Source organism: Lagopus muta, chromosome 6 (genome assembly GCF_023343835.1).
Source record: "Lagopus muta isolate bLagMut1 chromosome 6, bLagMut1 primary, whole genome shotgun sequence".
NCBI classification, from domain to species: Eukaryota; Metazoa; Chordata; class Aves; order Galliformes; family Phasianidae; genus Lagopus; species Lagopus muta.
This window is the reverse complement of record NC_064438.1, coordinates 15,515,770-15,536,979: the sequence shown is the minus strand read 5'-3', so window position 1 is coordinate 15,536,979 and position 21,210 is coordinate 15,515,770. Positions and strand designations below refer to the sequence as shown.

Here is a 21,210-nt window from a genome sequence, read left to right as displayed (position 1 = left end):
ACAACTCAGATCTGTTTTGAGTTTTTTTGCCTGTTTTTTCTTTTTGAGAGTGGTGTGGTATTTCAATAAATTCTCAGCTGATTTTCTCCGATCAGCTCTTCTCTGATAACTGCTTGCCACACAGCCCTCAAACCTCATGAGCTTCAATAAATCCAAATGCAAGATCTTGCGCCTGAGTTGAAGCAACCTTCATTACCAATACAAGTTGGGGGATGAAAGGATTGAGAGCAGCCCTGCCAAAAAAGACCTGGGGATACTGGTGCTTGGGAAGCTGGATGTGAGCTAGCAATGTGCCCTTGCAGCCCAGAAAGCCAACCATATCTGGGACAGCATCAAAAGAAGCGTGGACAGCATAGTGAGGGAGGTGATCCTCTGCTCTGCGCTGGTTAGGCCTCACCTGCAGTACTGCTTCCTAAAACTTTTAATGCATTTTGGAAATGGGATCCTCTGTTGCTGTTATGCAACCCATCTTCTTGTGTACAGAAGAATACACATACAGGCTTGTGTATTTGAATCTAGTTGGAAGTCAGGGTTCCTGTAAAGATGGGGATGCTCTACTGCAAGTGGGAGGTAGGTTTGCTGTTGGTGATTTTCTTCAGCTACAGTAGTTAGTGGTATAGGCTCCCCAAAGCTAGCAAGGAGCATGGGTTGCTGCATATCTTACTACAACATAAGCCGAAATGCTTATGTTGGCATCTATTTAGCTGTCTCTATAGCTCTCTTGTTTTTCTGTTTTTGCTTGGTTTACATTGCAGAACACTGTGGAGCATGTGGTGCTCATTATGTATTTCTCAATAGGTCAGCAGCAGTCCCAACCTAGTGGAGATCTGTGGTAACAAAAGAAGTTGCCAAATTGCTGGCATCTATCAAGTCAAACTCTTTGCAGGATGGGAGGCCGTTTACTGTTATTGCCCATTATTATCAAGACTAGATTTAGCTTGTTTTCCATGATTTTGAGATGTTGAATTTGTTTCTTCGTCTCTTGGTGTCCAGGCTGGGAATGCTGTGGAATTTTAGTGGCAGCAGGGAAATCAAGGGGAAGCAGACTTGATTTGTGCCTGGTTATGCAACCATGGGGTGACTGCATGATTGTGTTTAGAAAAGAAAAAAAGTATACAAGCTTTCAGGAACCCTTGGCTGTACTTTGTTATAACACAGAATGTGTGGCTGCATTGTGAAGAGGGGTAATGATTGAATCCAGAGTAGCAGATCCACAGTGGTGACTGTCATCTGTGCTGGAAAGGAGAAAATTTCAACAATCCCTTTAAATTTAGCTAACTGGGGGAAAAAAACATGCAATTCTATTGTTGGCTGCTATAGCTGGAGATTAGAATAGAGCCTGAAATGACACCCATACAGTAACGTATGTTAAAATGAAACTAAAAGCACTGCTGCTTCACCCTCCCTATCATTAATGCACAAAAACTTTTATATTTTAAATGCAGATTGCAAAAGGGTGTTAGAAGGAAGGCTGATTTTTCTTTCTTTTTTTTTTTTTTTTTTAATCAGTGTGTATCCTGCAAATAAAGTAATGGTATTTTTAAATAGAGCCCTTGATTATTTCTGGTCACTGGGAGCTTGACTTACAAAACAAATATTTTGACAGTGAAAGATGCAGCTAGGCACAGATCTAAAGGAAAGACATTTATGGCATTTTAGGCTTTTAGAACAAGTAGATTTCTGACTTTTCCATCTTGTTTGTAATTATAGTGCTGGTAAGAGAAATAAAATGTCCTATTTCAACTCTCAGTTTGTATTGCAAGTGAAATATTGACATTTGAGGAAAAATGTGAATAAGAGATTTACTCTTTGATACTTACTGAAAGCAGTACTTGACACTGTGCTATATTTATAAAGTTTGAGTTGACCTCAGACAGCCCTGTTATGTGGACAACTTGAAAAAAGAACTTTCTAATACTGAAATTTTGGGAGGGCATTGTTGTCAGGAATATTTAAGAAGTTCTTTGAATGGCCAAAGTTTAATATGGAAAAACTAGGCTGTAACTTAATTCTTTTAAAACAAACAATTTTAAAGAGGCTATTTTCACAGGGGATTAAGTATTTAAAGCAGTGTGAAGTTTTGCTTTAAAAAAATAAACTACTCTGTATCCCATGGTGTAATGAGGACCTTGTTTGTGTTTTAGTACAAGGAATAACAGATGCCTCTGTCACGGCTTCAGTTTGACAAGATCTATGAAGTCAACATTAAAAGCCAGTGCATCAGTGCCTGTCAATAGTGCACTATTTCCCTCTTGCATGGCCATGCTGGGAAGATGAATTAGCTGAGTGAGGAAATGGCTTTCTAGTACATTCTCCTGCAGTCAGCAGAGTTAAGTGAGATGAGAGCACTTAACTCTCCTTGCTGATTAAGATTTTGAGGTACCTAGATCTTGAAATACTCTACACTCAAATAGGCTTGGGAGAAGCTGACTTGTGTTTTCAGGCTTTAAGGTGTATAGGGAGAAGTGAAAACTATGCTGAGGCCACACCAGAGAGAAACTTTTTCTTGTACGCAGAGCTTTTCATGCAGTGGCTTTAATAGGAGGTAATACACAAAAGCATCTTGTACTGCTCCAGTTCTAGAGATCTCCATTCCATCTTATATTTGCACAGCATTCCTAGGCTGAGGTAAAGCAGCTCTTTCATGTCATTCCCATTTTATCCTTTCAGTAGTCCTATTTTCTTACATTTAAAGTGTAAGATTTAGGGTAGGAGAAATCAGTAATGCTTCAAGATTATAATTATCGATTTCCATGTTTAACGTTGAGTTGTAAAGGGAAATTCTTTAGCTGAATTAATGATCAATGACACCATGAATGCTAAATGAGTCCATCAAGATCACGTTGTTGCCATAAATGCCAGAAGAATTAATCATGATTAGGCTGTTGTTTTACAGTTGCTACACTGTCTAATAGTTAATGGTATTGATAAAAGGAGTTCTGATAGGACTGCTGGTTAAAAAGCTTGACTCATTTAAATTTTCATTAAACTGTTAAAAAATTCTTGACAAATTCCCTAAGACAGAGTTTGAAAGCATGTGGGTTTTCTTTTTTGAAGCCTCAACTAGTGGCAAAAACACAGCCTAACACCAGCTTTGAATCTGAATTAATGCTTTGTGTAGATCATAATATCTCTGCTGTCCTCACTAAATACTTTGGTGTTTGCATGCCTGGATTGTGACCTCTGAACAGGAGAGGTTACGATCATTTTCCATGTGTAAGTTGTAGGTGTGTGTGATCCTAGGTGTAAGAGCCTTATTTGAAATTTTGCTGTGCTCTCCAGGGCTTGCTGTGCAGTACTTGATGATATACTTGGATTGTAGCTCCAGGGTTTGTTTGTAAAGGATCTACAATACTTTTGCAATGAATGTCTAGAATACTGCAGTAGGAATGGTCCCAACATCCTCTTGCCTGTGACTGTGGGTTTTTTTTTTTTCTTACTGTTTTCCTTGCACCAGATTTTTTTTTTTCCCAGCGTTATCCACCCTCCTGCTAGTTCTGAATGCTGGCTTCAAAATGACAGAGGAAACAGCAGGTAGATGGAAGACAGTAGGAACCAGATTGCCTTTTTCAGCAGCATCTTACTTGTCTGAGATGAAAGTACCTGTTGAACTGCCTTGTTTTAATCTCTCCTGGCTGTGTCGATATGCTCTCCTTAGCTGTACCTAAGCACAATTGAACTTGTTGCACTGTGTGGTTCAGACTGGCTGTTTTGATGATCCAGTCTGTTCACACAATTTAGCATTACCAAGAAGCTGTGTAAATTGACGAACCATGAGACAATATGAATATATTCATATATTGTTTAAAGTATTGTGGATTGAGGACTGGTCTTTGTTAGAAGCTAGACTCATTTGAGCATGCTGCACCCCAAATAAAGAATGTAGAGATCTTGTTACCCAGAGAATGACTTCAATTACTGGAATTCCAGAGTTTTGCCTCTCCTTGAGGTGAGTGTTTTGTTGAGATCCTTTTTGGTGCTCCAAGGAGAGCTAGTCATGCTCAGAAGAATGGTGCTGGAGCCTGCAAAAGGCTTGAGAGATGTGCTGTGATACACAGAGCAAGCAAAGATAACAGCTTTATGGATATTGTCACAGAAGCAGACCAGCTCATAAGAAGGCCAGGGTTCTTTGCTGGCCTGTGTTTTGCTCATCATTAAAGGATGGATGTTACTCTTCACATGTGTACTTGTAACCCATGTACTCAACAACAGGAAAATGTCACTTGGTGACTATGCTGTATAACATATGCCTGGTGCTGTCTGCATGGCTGGCAGATGTATTTATGATGCAGGGGGTGTCTAAGGAGCCACCTACACAACTGAAATGTTTTCAGGAGGGTTATAGCTATTGAACTGCTTGAGAAGACCAGTTGAGTCTCCAGAGGGTTAAATGGCAATTTTGACCTTATGGAAACTTCACTTACAGATCACACAAAAGAAGTGTTAGCTGAACTGAGAGAGAAATCTATAATGGAATTACTTCTAGCCTCACAAAATGTGCATTGCAGCAAGATCTCCAAAATTGTGTGCTCCTTAAAAAGAAAGCAGGAGCCAGAGAGTAAACCGTGCCTTCTCTTCCCTCATGGCTTCTTCATTTTGTGGAATCAATCTGTACTCATCCATGCTAACATTCACTCACCTGGCCATGGGAATATCTCACAACATGCAACAGTGATTACATCTGTGATCAGGGGATGGGAGCTCCTTTTGTTGAATATATAATATTTATTGTCCCTGCTAGAGGAGTATAAATGTACTGCTTTAGCTTTATCCTGTAGTAGAAGGAACACAATTGATACCAATATCAGCTATTCATATTCTGCAATTATAGCCCTAGTGATATTTTTCAGTGAACTATTTTCAGTAAAATATTACTTTTTGGTAAATGGACTGGCTCAGTCCGTGTAGAATGACTACTTTGATTAAGCAATGCTAATTTCTTAGCTGAAGGGAAGTATAGCTGTTTGTTGTTAAGTATCTTTATTTAAACATATTGATGCTTTCATGAAAGGACTGTTCTTCCAACTCATTGTAACCCTTTTTAATTCATTCTTGTGACTTTTCCTATGAGGAGGAGGGACTCTGTATATACTGGTCACCTCTGCCATTGGGTGCAGCTTACAGGCTGCACAGGGAAAGGGTGTGTTTGTTCTGAAAATATTCTTGTTACTCAATAAGGAAGCCAAAAATACCCTTGTTTCTTTGTTAATCCCTTGACAAATGCTGCTGACCAATGTAACTACAGCTCAATTCAGTAAGTAAGAGGTGGGAGGAGGTTGAGTTTGCAATTCCTCTCTCTGTACTCTGGCTTTTAAACTGGAGTTGTTAATGTGAGGGTAGACCTATAGGATGAAAGCTGCCTGCAGTTAGTGACTTGGGGTACGTGCACTGCTTCTCCAACAAATCCTCTTAAAAAAAATAATATATATATATATGAAAAAATGACAAAAAAAAAAAACTCTCTGAAGGAGTTAGAGCAGAGTGAGAGTGAACCACTGCACTGATCTTATAAAGCTGCTGTTGTGCTTTGGCAAAAGAAGAGTTGTCCTGAGCTGGTGAGACCAGCCTCTTGTTGTATGCTGTGACCTTCCTTATTAATCATAGAATTGCAAGTTTGGAAACGACCTTCGAGATCATCTAGTCCAACTGTCCTCCCACCACCTTTGCTATCACAAGCCTCTAAACCGTATCTTGTAGTTCCTCATCCAGACACCTCTTGAACGCTGCCAGGGATGGCAACTCCACCACCCCCCTGGGCAGCCGTTCCAGTGCCTGACCACTCTCTGAGAGAAATAGTTCTTCCTTATGTCCAACCTAAACCTCCTCTGGTACAACTTGTGGCCATTTCCTCAGGTCCTGTTTGTTGCCTGGGGCCAAACCCCTCCTCATCACAGCCTCCCTTCAGGAAGTTGTAGAGAGCAATAAGGTCTTCTCTGAGCTTCCTCTTCTCCAGACCAGACAATCCCAGCTCCCTCAGCTGCTCCTCTTTAGATTTGTACTCCAGACCCCTCACCAGTTTCATTGCCTTTCTCTGGACACGTTCCATGTTCTAAGCAGTGGTGTGCAGCCCTGTGTGTTTAGGTTTCTATTGTTACTCCTTAAAAAGGTATCAACCTTGTATTGCCTTCAGGTAGCTTCAGTGGGTGAATAAATACAGGATGATCTCTGCTTATTTTGCTTTATTCCTCCTGCTTTGCTACCGTGTGTATTATTTCATTTGTTACCTGTTTTTTTCCTCCTTCACTGGACCTTTAGATTGTTAGTTTATTTTATCTTACACAACTGAAGGAATTTAGGAGAAATGGATCTGCAGGAATTATCTTTGCAAATCCTCTTTATTACAGGTGCCTCAGGTGTCATGTATTGATGTGCAGTTCAAATCCATTAATTCAGAAGGCAGAAGGTTGAGCAAATGAGCCTGGAGCTCCTCTGGGATGTCTTTGTGTGGGAATTTCTTACAGTACTCCAGAGAACTGTTACTAGCAGTATGCACTGGGCACGCCTCATCTGTTGCAGATTGAGCTATAACCATTTATGTGGGTGACATTTGCCTGTGCATTCAAGTTGTGAAGTCCAGGCAAACATGATTGTTTGCTTTCAGGTCGAGGGAGAATGAGCGAGAGAGAAAATCTAGGTCTACAGCCAAAATCCTTCCTGAGCTTTTTTGCACAGTAAGGAGGACTGGTACTCTGCTCTTAAAAGGGGAGAACAGTCTTGGAGCGATAGTAACAAAAGATGCATGAGCTCAGTTCTTTCTTTAGCTTTAAACATCTTCTGTGATTATGAGCAAGACTTTTAGCCAACATATCATTTTCTGTTTTCTCCTAAGCTTTCCTGTATAAGCTGTGATGTTTTTGAGGCAGGGATGATGTGCTTTGCACTAATGGTAGCAAGCATACAGGGGGGAAGGGGCCCATGCTGCGTTGCTCCCTTGTGCCACTGGTCGTGCTGCAGTAGGTACAGCAAGGGCATGGAGGAGACTGGAAGGTGTGGAGATCTGAAGTGGCACTTGATGGGTATCAATTTTGGAGGAATATAAGGTTTTTTTAAAGTATTTAGAATTTCAGATGTTTTCAAAGGATGTACATAACTTTTTTTTTAGGTTACCTCGTGAATTCAGGCTGTGCCTTTGTTCACATATTTTCAGAGACAGCATTATGAAGGTATAAATGAGACCTCATTGGTTCATGGAGAATGTCAGACTTTGGGAATGATGAGAGAAGGAAAATGTTCCTGAATTTACTTTGACTAAAAGCTGTGCATGTGAATTGGTGTTAGCAAAGCCTTTGCACTGTGTGCTGCTGCTTCGTAAGTGCTGACAAGTAACACCATTATGGGCACTTAGGGTGGCTGGACTGTGAGTACATCTATGGATTATTTTTTTCTTAGAAAAAGATACCCCCTGTGCCAGTTGTATTTAAAGCTATAAAGAAAAGTTTTGAAAAGCTTGACACAGCAGCTGTCATAATTTACTGTAATATCCTGCTGTTTAGGATAGTTAATGAATGTGTTACTTTCCTTGGATATCTTGAGCCAGATCATTAATCGTTATAAATGGGCCTGGCTTCATGGAACTGGAGGGAAGTCCATGCATTCCGACCCTACTTGAGATCCTGTATCCTAGTGGGCACAGCAGGGCTGAGGGGGTGCCTGGTTGCTTGGTAGCCTGAATTAGGGAGGTGAATCTCCAGAGGAAAGTGCTTTCTTTGATGGAAGGAGAATGACTTCCACTTTGAGACTCTCTTCCCTTACTTCTGCTCCTTAATTTCACCAATATTTGCATTTTCCTCCAAGCCCACAGTGCAGGAGGGGCACGGCTATGTATATATTCAGGTCTTGGAAAATATATTACCAGTTCCTTGTATCAGAAACTGAAATGCAATTGCAGGTTTCTTAATCATATTTGCAGGGAAGTAGAGGAAGCTGGGAATAGGTAGTGATTGATAAAAGTAACTTACATTGACAGACTAAGATATAGAAAAGAACTAGTGTGGAACTGCTGACTGGATTCGTGTTGACTAGAGATGAAATTGCACACCTGGCTTGGTGCTGGGAATATTATGACATGGCACAGAACAGAGATGAGAAACAACTTGTATTTCCAAGCTTGAATTTGTTTCTTAAGCAACTTTTAGCAACTTATACTTCACAGCCTGTTCATAATGAGGAACTACTTTCTTTCAGCCAGGCTTTCCTCAGCTTCCTGTGGCTGAATTTCGGCTCTTGTTCTCAGCCTGCTGAGAGGTATTGTCCCCCTGCCTCATCTCCCACAGGCTGTATAATGTTAAAGCAGACCAGAAGCAACAGGATGTTATCTTCGTAGCAGGAGTTTGCTTATATCTTAAATGATAGAAAGTTTTGACACAGCCACAGCATATTTCTGAGTTATAATCTCACCACAGGTAGCAACAGCAGCGTTTCTCATAGCTGAAGATTAAATACATGCTTTGGCTGACCATCTGCTCAGGGCAGGGACCAACTCATTCAGGGGCTTCAGGCAGCCCTGGTGCATTGGTGGTGCTTACAGTGTTCTGTGAACAGGCCTTTTCATAACGAACCTGCTTGGATTCTGGGTGAGGCAGAAGAATAGAGTGTTTTATTGAGCTTCAACTGCTGGCGCAGTGAAGCTTATCTTTTCCTTTATGCTTTTGTCAAGAAGGCAATGTATATTATATGACACATAAATGTCTTACTTGAGGTATCAGTTTCATCCTCTGCAGTCTGTGTGTTTGGCACTTGTTTTTGATTCAGTGCGGAGTGTGCTGAGTGACTTGACTTCGTGTAGCTTCCATACAGCACCTCATAAAATTCTTAAAAATGTTTGAGGCCTTTTGTTTTCATTAGAGCAATACATGCAATGGATTGGCGTCAGCAAGAGTACGGCACACACTGGACAAAATGATTATGAATGTGTATGAATCTCAAACTAGAGAGCTGTCTTAGACTGTGTTGGAATAATATGAAGTCAGAAGAGTGAAAGCAATTGGCAGAAACTGCTGGAGAGAATTAAGGAAGGACTTTGTGATTAATTTGTAGGCCTGGTATGATTCTAACGAGTGTGTGTTGGTTAGCTGTAGGGCTGTTAAAATACCAATAGTCAGTGAGCAGTTGTTATCCCTGCAGTTTAATTTCCACTTGTAGCATTTAGTCTACTTGACCAAGTCATGTGTAATTGTGGCAAACCCCAAGGCAGAAGGAGAACTGAAATGTAATGCTTAAAGTGTGGATTTTCTTTTTTTCTTCTTTTTATTTTTTTGCACTCAATTCTTGAATCTTTGAGGTGGATGCTATCTTGTCACTGTCTTGTCTCTATCTTGCTCTTTACATATACATATTTCTGTTTTCCCCTGATTTCAAGTACAAGCAATAATTATTTGTATGATGTACTGCCTGGTGTGGCACAAGCAAAAATACAATTTTCCATAGTTGGATATAATAAACAATAGAAATAATCTCTCCCAATATCTATCAAAAGGCAGATTTTTGGTCCCAAGATGGAACAATTGCATGCAGTATTATCTTCGTTGTATGTGAGTACTGAGGTGCAGAGGAGTGAGGACTGGGTTTTGTTTATATTGACCTGCCTGTGTAACAGAAATCAGGAGGGGAAGATAAAGAACTGCATCTGTTTCCAGGTTGATTTAGCTAATACTAGTGCAGTGAAGTATTATTGTAACTGACCTGGCACAAAACTTTCAAAAATCATTAAGGTAATGCTGATTTCTAAGCCATTTAAGGTCTCTGAGTATAAAATAGATATAAAAGATTGACTTGCAGTGTTTTAAATCTTTGTTTCTACGCTAGTACTTAAAACAAACATAGAAAACTATCTTGATTCTTCAAGATATGCATTTGGTTTTTCTAGGGCTCAGTGGAAATATCACATTAAAGCATCTCATCCTCCAGATGGTAGGTAGTTGAGGCAGCAGTGACACTACAGCACAGTGTATAACTTTAGCATCTTTATTATAGCTACCTAACATCTAGCTACTGGCTTAGATGCTTTCTAAGCTTTGCAAACAAATATGCTTTGGAAACTGATCATGCCTGAAAGGTGAGTGACTTCTGTATGGACTCAAATAAACTTTCATTATATTGAATCTCTTGTCTTGTTAGTGGGACTGTGTGTTTGAAAGTGTTGCCTAAGGTGACTAAATTTTTGCAGGTCTTCAGAAGGATAGGGAGGAGAAGGGTGGAGAAGTTGTGTAGTCCTGAGAGTGCACCATGACAAGAGGAGGTAAAGTGTACGTTTAAGAGGATTTTGCTGGAACCAAGCTGGGCATGAATGCTCATCCTCCAGAAAGAGACTCAGGCCTGAGATCATCTAGGGAATTCCAGCAGTAAAGCTTTCAGAAAACAGCTTCACTTGTTGAGATGAAGAGCTGTGGATGGTGTGAGTGCTGCTGTCCTATCCAGATAGATTTAAGTTCTGCTCTGCTTTACCTGCTGACACATTCATGTTAGGTGCTGACTCCATTTGCCAAATATCAGTGCTTTTAAGTTACTGCACAGCAGCTCTTCATTTGCTAAGTGCCTGCCATTGCTGCACTGAGTTTTGATGCTGGTCCAGCAAGGGCATGTTAGTTTGTAATAGCTGGCTGATGTGCTCATAGCTGTTGCTATGTTGTGCTGCCAGCACAGGGCTGTGTGGCCAGATCTGCTTTCTCTGTGTCCAGGTGGAAGATCAGAGCAAAGGGAATTGCTACAGCATGACATGGAAATCTTTTATTTGGTTTGTGTGGTTTGGATGATTGGTTTAGGAAAGCAAAAGATATCTAGACTTGCCTCAAAACTGGGGATGTTTTGTTGCAGCTCTGTGAAGTTACCACAAAGGGCAAAGATAGGATGGGTGTTTTTTCCTCCCTGGAAATACCATGGTAAAAATTGTGTTGTAGTTCATTGCTGTGGAGATCTTTCTGGGAGCAAGATATGTCTTAGTTTTGTTGCTGTGGATACGTGAAGATACCAGTCATTCTCAGTCACTAGCTTTTTTATTGTTTTTTTTTTTTTTGAGTACAAAAAGAGGAGGAAAGGAAAGAAAAGGAAATACTTTGCAGAAATCTAAGCAATAAGCAACTTACAGTGCTGTGTTCTTAAGTGCTTCACTTGATTGATTGGGTTAGGGAATTAAATGACATATAAACTGCTGTTGTTGCCATTAAAATTTACTTTACCTACGTTGGCTTCTTTTTCTGTTTTCCTTACTCCTTCATGGGTGCTGTTGAGGATTTGCTCAGGGTGTGATCGTGGGATGGCATTTACATGACTGCTGCTCCCCATTGAGCTGGGGTGTATGGGAGCATTGTGGGGGGGCTTGGTTCAGCTCTGCAGCAGACTGCTTGGAAAGGTCACTTCTGCCTTCCTATATGATATGTTGTGGTTTATCCCAGGGCAGCTTGATGTGTTAGTGCAACTCAGTGTTATGCTGCAATTCTAACTGGGCTGCTGAGAGGGCATGGTGTAACCCAGGACCCTTAGCTAACAGGCTGTCAGGTTGCTCTGGCAGTGCTGCGTTAGCCTTGCTCAGAGCATTCCTGTACCTTGCTCTTTGCCTGGGCAGTGGGAAGCATCCTGCTGTTGCTGGTGTTCCTTCCTCCTAGTGTCCTGGGTCCATACTCTCTGCAGTGTAGGATGGATAGCCCTCCTCCTGCTCATAAGGATGGCAGGGACAAGTGTGTGGAGTACTGTGATACTAGAAGAGAAGTATCAGCTCTCTAGGAACTGGAATACATCCTTTGGAAATACTTATGATATCTAGTTAAAGACAAGTGAGAGACAGCTGGCTCTGTCTAGTGTATTTTAGAAGCTAAATACCTGTCATGTTTTTAATAAACATCCTGTGTTTCTGTAGCCCTGGAACAGTTTTGAGATGACAGAGCATGCATTGAAATGGATGCATTTAAACAGTGCTGCGTCTCTATTTGTGTGTGAGTATATATGAAATTAAATTCATTATCTGAAAAGAAACCCACTTAATGGTGAATTTGAAATAATAGCAAGTCACATTAAGACTTAAATTTTCTCTATTTAATAGCAGTTGAATTAAAAATTATGAACCAGTGTAGGTTTGGCTAGGGCTTTAAAGGGAAAGTAAGTGCTTGAACCACAGGAAATCAATAGCTTAATAGTCTGGAAAAAGAGTTTACCACAGTATTAGGACAACTGGTGAAAGCAACAGCCTATTCTGCAGGTATAGGGACAATACTTGTCATTCAGGTTTTTCAGCAGTTTCAGTTGTGCCATGAGCAACTTACATTATGAGATGGATTGGGAGTTGAAAATGCTGTACAGCTTGGGCCATAGGGGGACTGAAGAAAAATGAAGCCAAGGAATGTGAGAGCTGTACTGGAATGAGAGAGTCAGCAACATTTCCTTGCTTTCTTTCACTGTGGAGGGAACTGTTTTTAAATACAATTGCATGTGTAAAATCTGTTTGGGTGAACTTTCTTCTCTTACTGAGCTAGCAGGACTGGGGTAGTTCAGGTAATAAAGTTAGTTAAGGTGATGGTTTTTTGCACATTTCAATCGGGTTTCAATTTTCTTCCCAGAGCAACTTGACATAAAATTTTAAAAACAACCAGACCCACCAATACTCCAATTCTAGTAAAACCAAAAACCAAGTTTTAAATTTCTGATCTTAGCCAAGGTTTTACATTTTGGGCTTTTAATCACTTGGGTATATTTGCTATCACTGCAGCTAATTTATTATTAGCGTATGTTATAATAGTGCCTGAATTATGAATGAACAGTCAGCACAGAAGGAGAGCTGCTGCTCATGTGGGTCATAACATGCCCTGTGGTGGTTGAGGCTGGATGGCTTTGTGTCACAAGCAGCCCTTTTGGTTTGGTGCTGTTCCCTCTGGGTGCTCACAGCTCCGTAGCCACGCTTGTACAAGCCTAGGGAGGAAAGAATAACAGCCAAGTCTGGGAACCTCAATAAGTGATCCAGCACAACATGCTGGATTTCACATATTGCTTTATGGTCATTAGCAATTTCTGGTCCCACAGCAACTCGTTTAATTATAACAGCGCAGATAGCTTTAGGTTTCTTGAAGTTACGCTCTATACAAAAATGTTGAGGAATCTGCTACTCTTCTGCCTCTGTAGGTTTGCCTACTTAAAGATAAATTGGCCTTCTCAAGTCACATCCTGGCCATGGGATGGATTGTTCAATGCTGACTCCATCTGGAGAGCCCAATGCATGTAAGAACTTAAAGCCTCATCCTTCTGCTCTGTACCTGGGGAGAAGGAAACTTTCTCATGGATCAGACTGTGACAGGGGAACAGAAAACAAGGATCACTGATCTTTCAGCCTTCAGTGCTAAGCACTGAGCACAGATGCCTTTGCTAACACAAACAGAATGAAAATACTTAAAACCTTTTCAAATGAATATTCCAGGCCATGTAATTTTATCTGGGAATGCTGCTAAAAGATTAAACGTGTGACACATGGTTATGTTGCTTAATACAGTGCTGGAAAGTGTCCATCTAGTGTTACAGTAAGGCATACAATAGAGTAGAAAGAGGTAAAATATCTGGCAGTTGGCCGGCCATGTAGCTGTACTCTGAGTCAGCTGCTTCTGAATAAACAGGATTTCTTGTCTGTTTACTAGGTTCTGTAACTGTCATTGAGTAAAGCAAAGGTGAAAGAAGAATATCCCCTGGGGCTTTAATCTTGGATGGAGAAGAAATTTCTTTAGTTGTACATAGATCTCAAAAGAGTATGTACAGGATCACAGTTCATCAGTAATGTTTGCAGCTCTGTGCTGTCTCTTGGCATTGGGGATGTAGCTATGAGCTGGAGCTTCATCGAATATAGTGTTTACTCAAGGAAACTGAGATGCAAGTATGTTACAGGCAGATAGTATGGACCTTGTAAAGACCAACTCTGAAGAACAAAATCAATCCGGAGCCCTTGGTAATGAGAGAAGCAGATGTAGGAATACAATTGTCAAGGTTAATGCTGATGTAAGGAGCTTCCTTAGAAGCTTCCAGACTTTCCTTAGCTTCCTGTGGCTGACTTTGGGCTCTTGTTCTCAACCTGCTGTGAGGCTGAAGTATCAGTATTTAATTTTTTAATATGTAGTTATATGTTTTTATATATTTACATGTAAAATATAATCTCTCTATAGATTAAAACAAAGCAAACAAATACCCGACAAATAGAGGGTTTTTAGGGGAGTTAATTTGCATGTTGAAACTTGAACAGACACAGTGCTTATCTGTGAGCTTTGCTGGTTTTTGTGTACACAGTGCTGGGCATGAGCATGGGGGAAGGATGCAAACTGTGGTCTTTTGTGAGGCTGAGGAGATGCCTTGCTTCAAGCAAAAGGAATTGAAGGAGGAGATTCCAAACAGAATTATACCAAGGTGCCAAGTGAAGTTTTGGTTTGAGGAAGAGTTGTGTGTGTTTTTTACCCACGTAAAAAATTGCAAATATTTGCAGTAGGTAGTAGTGAAGGGGTGAGACTTTCCAACACTTATTTCTGTTAATTTTCTCTTAAAAACAAAAAGCAAGCAGTGTTCATATGTGCTTTAAAAGATATTTCCCATAGCCTCTTGTGTGTAGTAGGACTTCACAAAATGGCTGGGTTTTTTTTGGTTGTTGGTCGGTTGGTTGTTTTTTTGCTTGTTTCTTTGTGTTATGAGCAAGAGTACAGTCTGAAAGCATTCCAGTATAGCTGCAGTAGTTGAAAGGGCAGAGACTGGGAGCTGCCTCTTACTATTGATTGAAGTTGCTGCCTTCATCTGTGTGGCATGAGAAGTTTGTGCATGTTCCCCTCAGGACACGGAAGCTGGCTTGCTTTGCCTGTGTATGTCCTGTGTGCCTTTGTGACAGAAATCAGAAATTTCCCTTCCATGCTCTTCCTGGCAATATCTAGATCTAGACACAGGGAAAAAAAGTCAGTGTGTCATACTTGCCTGGGAAGAGCCAAGTAGCAAAGCATTTACTATTTTGTAGGGCCATCAATGCTGTCTGCATTGGTAATGGTTCTGTTTCTCACAACTGCTGCCCCAGTGGGAGCAGCTGGGCAATTGCCAGATTGTGGGTCTTCCCTTGAGATGTAGAGGGAGAGTGAAAGCAGTGGCATGGTAGAACGTGCTCATTAGGCTCAGAAAAATGCAAACTGAAGTAATGTTAGCATCTTTTGTTACTTAGCTTCTCCGAACTGCCAATAAACTCAGGACAGCATTAGGGAATCAACAAAAAGATGTACTGTATCTCTGCACATCAGCCAAGAAACCTAGTTTCTAGAAACACAGCCATCAGGAAACAGCCCTCCTTGACTCATGACAGAGTCATCTGGACTTCTGTGTCTGACAGTAACTCAAAGCAATGCCCAGGGAAGAGCACAAAAATGTAAGAGTGTTTCAAAGTAAGAAAACCGGAGAGCAGCAGGGCTCTTGCCTAGCTGAGTGTGTCCCAGATCCTAGAAAGCTGAGCTGCCTGTGGCAGGTCTTTAATCAGACAGTTTGAATTTGAGCATTAGGACTTGATTCAGCCTCTCCTGCAAAGCTGTAATTTCCTCACTTAAGAACGTGTGAATTGAGCCTGAAGAAATCTCCTGAACACTTGGGAGTTGTCAGACTTTTCCCTTTAGATGGACTGCAGGTTGCGTGGTGCGCATCAGAGATCCAGGAAGCATTTAACAAAGGCCTGGACAGAGAGATTAAACACGTGCCTCTGGTTTCTGGAGAGGATGTCTGGTATAGCTGGCTTAGGAAGGGAACAGTATTGTACTAATCAGAGTTATACTGCAGCTGACACTCCTCTTATTATTTATGTAAAGCTTTGAGGCCCTGTTGTACTCAGCAACACATAATAAATAAACATCTTGTAAAAGATGATCCCTGGATTATCCCTGGAGCCAAAAAAAAAAAAAAAAAAAAAAAAGAAACTGACCTGAGAATGAAAGTGGAGATAGGGCAAACAAAATGTCTTGCCTGGAATCCCACATACAGTGGGTTGCTGGCTGAGAGGAGACAAATGGAGCCCTGGTCTCTGCTTGTGATGCTGAGGTCTTTGCTGAAACTACAGCTACCTGGGCTCATGCCTTGGGCGGGTCAAGGGCTGTGTGTGCAGTAATGGGTCCATTCAGAGGAAAATTTTGAATGTTTTCTAGGTTGGAGAAGTAAATTTACGTGGAACGTACTGAGACCAACCTCTCTGATTAATGTTACTGTACTTCTGATGGCATCAGCAACCTCTCTGAGGAGGCAGGATTAGAGGCTGAGTACTCTTACGTGACCTGGTTTTCAATGACATTGTTTAACAGGACTGATGAAGGTTGGTGGTACTGAGTTTTGTGTGACCACATGGGCTTATTGGAGACAGTGTTGGTCTGTGCTTCTGCACCTTCGCTGCCTTAACTCCAGAGCTGGTCATAGACTGTTGAAAACGCGTGTGACTGTAATAGAGATACAGCTTCTGTACTTATTCCTGCATTTCTATGGAACAAAAAGATGGGGGCAAGATGTGATCTTGTATGCCTGTGCTTGTGATCTTAGTGTAGCATCACACTAGGTATTCTAATGAATGGTCAGACTGGGCCAGGTCAGTAGTCTGTCTAGCATGTTTTATCATTCATAGTAGCTTGGCATGCCTGTTGAATCAGTCAGCGCCAGCCCACTGTAGTAATGGGGAAAGAGGGATTAGTTGGTATCCTTATTACTTCAGCTTCTAACTTGCTCTTGCTTGATGATTGGATTTGTTTTTCTAGGAAGAATCTTTGCTGCTATGAGTCAGTCTGGCTTATAAGGATTTAGCTTTCAGCTGTCTTTTGCCTTATAAGGTGATGTTGCTTCTGGTATTTGTCAAGTTTAAAAAAATATTTGTAATCTAAAAATTGTCAGGCAGCTTTCCTCAAGAAACACTTGATATCCACTTCCTTCATTCTTTATGGGTTATCTTTCTTTTTTTCTTTAGAGGGAGAAGGAAGGGAGATTGGAGAGGGAAAGCAAACAACAAAAACTCAAACCAAAATAAGGCAGCATCCAGGGAATGCATTAATGATGCTCCTCTGGGGACTGCTTGATTTATGTGGCAGTGAAATGTCAGACAGCAATGTTCCTGCACATACCAAAGATATAGCTTGCTTTCTGTTAAGCTGGATTTCTAGACCATCAGGAAGATAGTGGCATTCAGCACCTGCGGTAGTGAGATCTAGGATTTTCTGTTTTATTTAGTTTCACGAGTCACGCTAACAAACCAGTCACAGTTGGTCTACAGACCAAATGTCTTTGAAACATGGGGGAAAAAAATTGCTGTCTTTGTCAGGAGAGATGTCAGTGTGTTTATAGGAGCTGGGTTTTAACCTTAAGTAGGTTACAGAGGTACTGCATTGTGCTTAGCTAAAAAATCTCTGCAGTTCCAAACTTAACATTTAATATACATCAAAATTGCTGTGGCACAAAACAGGAGTGTAATTCATCATGTGCTGTGATAAAGCTGCAATGGATGAGGAAAGACTTTGATTTTTAAGAAATCTGTCTATACTACAGACCTCACTGCCTACTTTCAGAGGTCACACTGAACCACTGATGTTGTGTTTGAGCACTACTGAGTATTTGAGTATAGCTATAACCCTGTGTGGTGTTGGTGTTCTTCCCTGTGCAGCATAATTTAGTGGAATTTTAGTATTCCCATTTGGAAGATGCCTTTTATTTGTGGTCATTTGCAGCATAAGCCACCCCCTTTGATTAGGGCAAAAGTTTTGCCAGAGTTTCAAACTTTGAAGAAATGTCCAATAAGTCAGTCAGTATTTGGTGACGTGAGGCTTCATTTTATTGATAAACTTGATTGAGGCTGAAGAGTGTGTGAGGAAGTACACAGGGGTAGGGGAACAGCACTGTGAAATAGGCAGCTGTAATCCTGGAATGAAAAGTGCTCCTGATGTGACTCCTTATCACTGCCTGCCTGTTCTACTCATAAATGTGTTGTTTTGTCTCTTGCAGAGGCATCCTTGAAGGGCTGGCCATTATTGGTGTGGAAGATCAAACGCTACTTCCAATTGCACCGTCTGTATCATCTGTAAAACCACCAGTCACAGTGAGTTTCTCCTACATACTATATTTTCCCCAGTGAAGATTTATGAACTGTAATCTGTGAAAATAATCTTATTCTCTAAAACTTGTTCATTTACTTTACTGTCACAAAAAATAAACTGATTTACCAATTCCAAGCCAAATGGGATATATAACACTTGTCCTCCTCAGACTGGATTTGCAGTACTTCTGTGGCTACCTGCACACCTTGTAGCATGGCTTGGGGTATGCTGTTGACAGATGACCATATACTTTGATTATTCTGGTTATTCATCTGCTGACCAAGATGAGAATTGGATACAGTATTCTGTTCCTGCAAACAGCTTCTGAAGGAAAAACTTCTTTAAATGAGAGAAATTGTTGCTTAGCCAAGTTCCTTGCTAGTTCCAAGTGCCAGAAGCAAACACATCATAGTGTTGTTAGCTGGTAGTCATAGGCAGAGACAGGAGAAAGGAGAGGGTGTCTGAGTGCTGTGGTCTTTCTGAATTTGTTGTTAGGTGTACTCTTGAAATGAGAGGCTGGTTTTTTTTTTCCAGGGCTGTAAGAGAGCTGGCTAATTCAGTGCTATTTGGATACCAAATATTAAAAATAGTGGAGTAAAAACTTATGACTTCTACCTAAACAAAACACTGTGAAGAAAATGCTTCTCTAGTCCTACCAATGATCTCTGAATGTCCGCATAACTTGTCTGTGATGCTTTTGTCAATAATTCCCTTCTGTCAGTAACTCAGTAGAGCAGACTCAGGTGATTTCTTTTGATATTTTGTACTGCTTAAAATGACAGAACAATTGTTTGCAAAGCCATCTCTGGTTTTGTACCTTATATGGGGAATCTGTCTGCACACAGAGAAGGGCAGGAGTAAATCTAGGCCTGTGCAAATGTTTGTTCTAAGGAAAACATGAGGACTCAACGAAAAACAACAACAAAAAAAGGTAAGTGCTTGAGGGAGCATAGGATACTTGTGCAATTAAATACTACTGAGTATTGAGGTGGCATATGTTGGGTGCTCAGAAAACTGGTTTTCCTGAGAAATAATGACAACAGCAGGAGGAAACAACGTTTTGAAAGGAAAGGCCCCACGATCTTGAAAAGGATATAGGAAAGAGAATTGAATACAATGTGTATTGCTAGCCTCTGTAAATACTGCTGGTGCATAAATTACATAAGATATAGAAACTGAAAAAAATGCATTGTGTAGTGAGCTTTTGTTGCTTTGAAAGGATGGAGCCAGTTTGTAGTGTATATAGTGAAGAATAATTATCAGAAATTGAATATTGAGTGAAAATAATTTTTTTAATCAAAAGTAGTTGGAAATTAAGCAGAGTCAAAGGAAATGCAGCTGCTCAACTGGAAGACTGCTTCTAGTGCTGCAAATGTCCTCTAAGATGCATATTTAATGTATTAAGAATATTGATCAAGGCCATGGTGCACCTTGATTAAAGCTATTTTTCCTGATCATTGTGATAAAAAAAAATCAGCTCTTCAAGTTCCTGTACTTATTCTGTGAGGAAGAGCAGTGGAGTTACTGCTGGTGTGATATGGAACTCTGATATTGTATCAGGTGATTAGCTTGGCTCCTTTTTATTTCTGATTTAACACAATGCAAAAGTGCTTTAATTGCAAGAAATTGATAGGCTGTGGGAAGTTCAATTTCTGTATTCTCCTTTGAGAATACCTGCAAATGAACTTTGCCCTTCCTAAAAGAAGCATAATCTTGTCACTGAGGCTGCACATGATTGTTCCCTTTTTTTTCCTTTTTGTAATGAAAGATGAGGACTGTGTATGGATGGGAAGTGAAGGAAAGGTTGCATACCATGCTGGTGATGTTGAGGTGTCAATATGGCGTCCTGACATCCACTGTCTTCCTCTGAGTGCCAGGTCCATTTCACCTCCACCTGTGAGAATATTCACTTCAACCTGGGACACCAAAGGAGGCAAACAGCTCGCAGGGTCATGTTTATGTGGCTGTATTGGGATACTTGTGTCCTCATGTCAGCTTAACTCAGCTGGTCTGGCTGTCATGCGTTGGCTTCACATTGGGTTTGTGGGAAAGACTTTCACCTTTGCTTTCCAAATGTCACCACTCTTTTCTGAGACTGATTGTTTGATAGCTGCACAGCCTACCTCAAAATAGATGCTATCCCTGGTGTGTCGATGAGTAGGATCTTGATAGGATTGACAGCTATAAAGCATTCCCTCTGAACTCTGAGATGAAAGTCGGCCATTTCCTTTCTCCTTCCAGAGATGTTTGGTTTCTTGGTGAGTTTTTTTTTTTTTTTTCTAATTTTAGTTTTTTTCAATGCAACTTATATCGGATGCCATAGCAGTATCTATGACAGCATGCTGTGATGCTTCGTGCTACAGGAAACTGGGAATACGGGAATGAAAGGCAACTCTGCCAAGCGGCTTCAGTCTGCATTGCTGGGACAGCAGAAAGGGCTCTTATGGCATTACCTGAACCTCACTGGTGTGAAAAGGAATAGGGTGTAAAATCAAGTTAGAGCTTACATGTTGAGGTTGCAAGGATGCTCCTTGGGGCTTGATCTGCTTACTTGATGATGTGATGTACGGAACAGAATAAAGAAACATGTTTGGCTCTGTGCTGCAGAGATATACACCAGCCGTGCTTTGGCTCCCAGCCCAGGGTGAAGAGGATGGCTGATCACGTGCTCTTCCAGTGTTGACATTTATTACTGTAGGGGAGAGATGTGACTTGGGTCTAAGGCAGGGATAACAGTGTGAGTGCTTTTTAATGGGAAGGTGGATTTGAGGAGATAATGTAATTTCTGTTCCACAATAAAGGAAGAGTCAGGAATTTTTTCTTCATTTACTTTTTCTTTATTTTTTATTCAATTCGGACTCCTGGCAGTGTCCTTGCATCCTAAAATATGCAGGTAGTTAAAAAATCTTTCATTATGTCTGTGATTCGTCCAGTCTCATAAGCTGTTCCTCTTCATTCCATAGCCAGCTACCTTAGAAAATGGAGGGAAGTGGGCTGTTCTGTAGAAATAACTCTGTATTTGATCCTTATGAATGTGTCTGGAAGAACTGAACAAGAAAGCAGTGTAGGGACTTGGAGGGTAGATTAGTTGCATTCCTGTTTCAGCCTGTTTATTCATAGCTTTAACTTTAAAGCAGAAAGAACTATTTTTAGCTTTCCTTTT

General features: G+C 40.8%; 1 protein-coding gene across 8 annotated transcripts in view; it reads left to right on the top strand.

Moving 5' to 3' along the window:
- TSPAN4 (tetraspanin 4) overlaps nucleotides 1-21,210 on the top strand; it is a 390,254-nt gene that overhangs the window by 43,129 nt on the left and 325,915 nt on the right. For all 8 annotated transcript variants that reach the window (XM_048948854.1, XM_048948853.1, XM_048948863.1 and 5 more), the window contains exon 2: nucleotides 17,956-18,049. The gene's annotated coding sequence lies outside the window, so the exon portion shown is untranslated. The remainder of the gene's footprint in view (nucleotides 1-17,955; nucleotides 18,050-21,210) is intronic.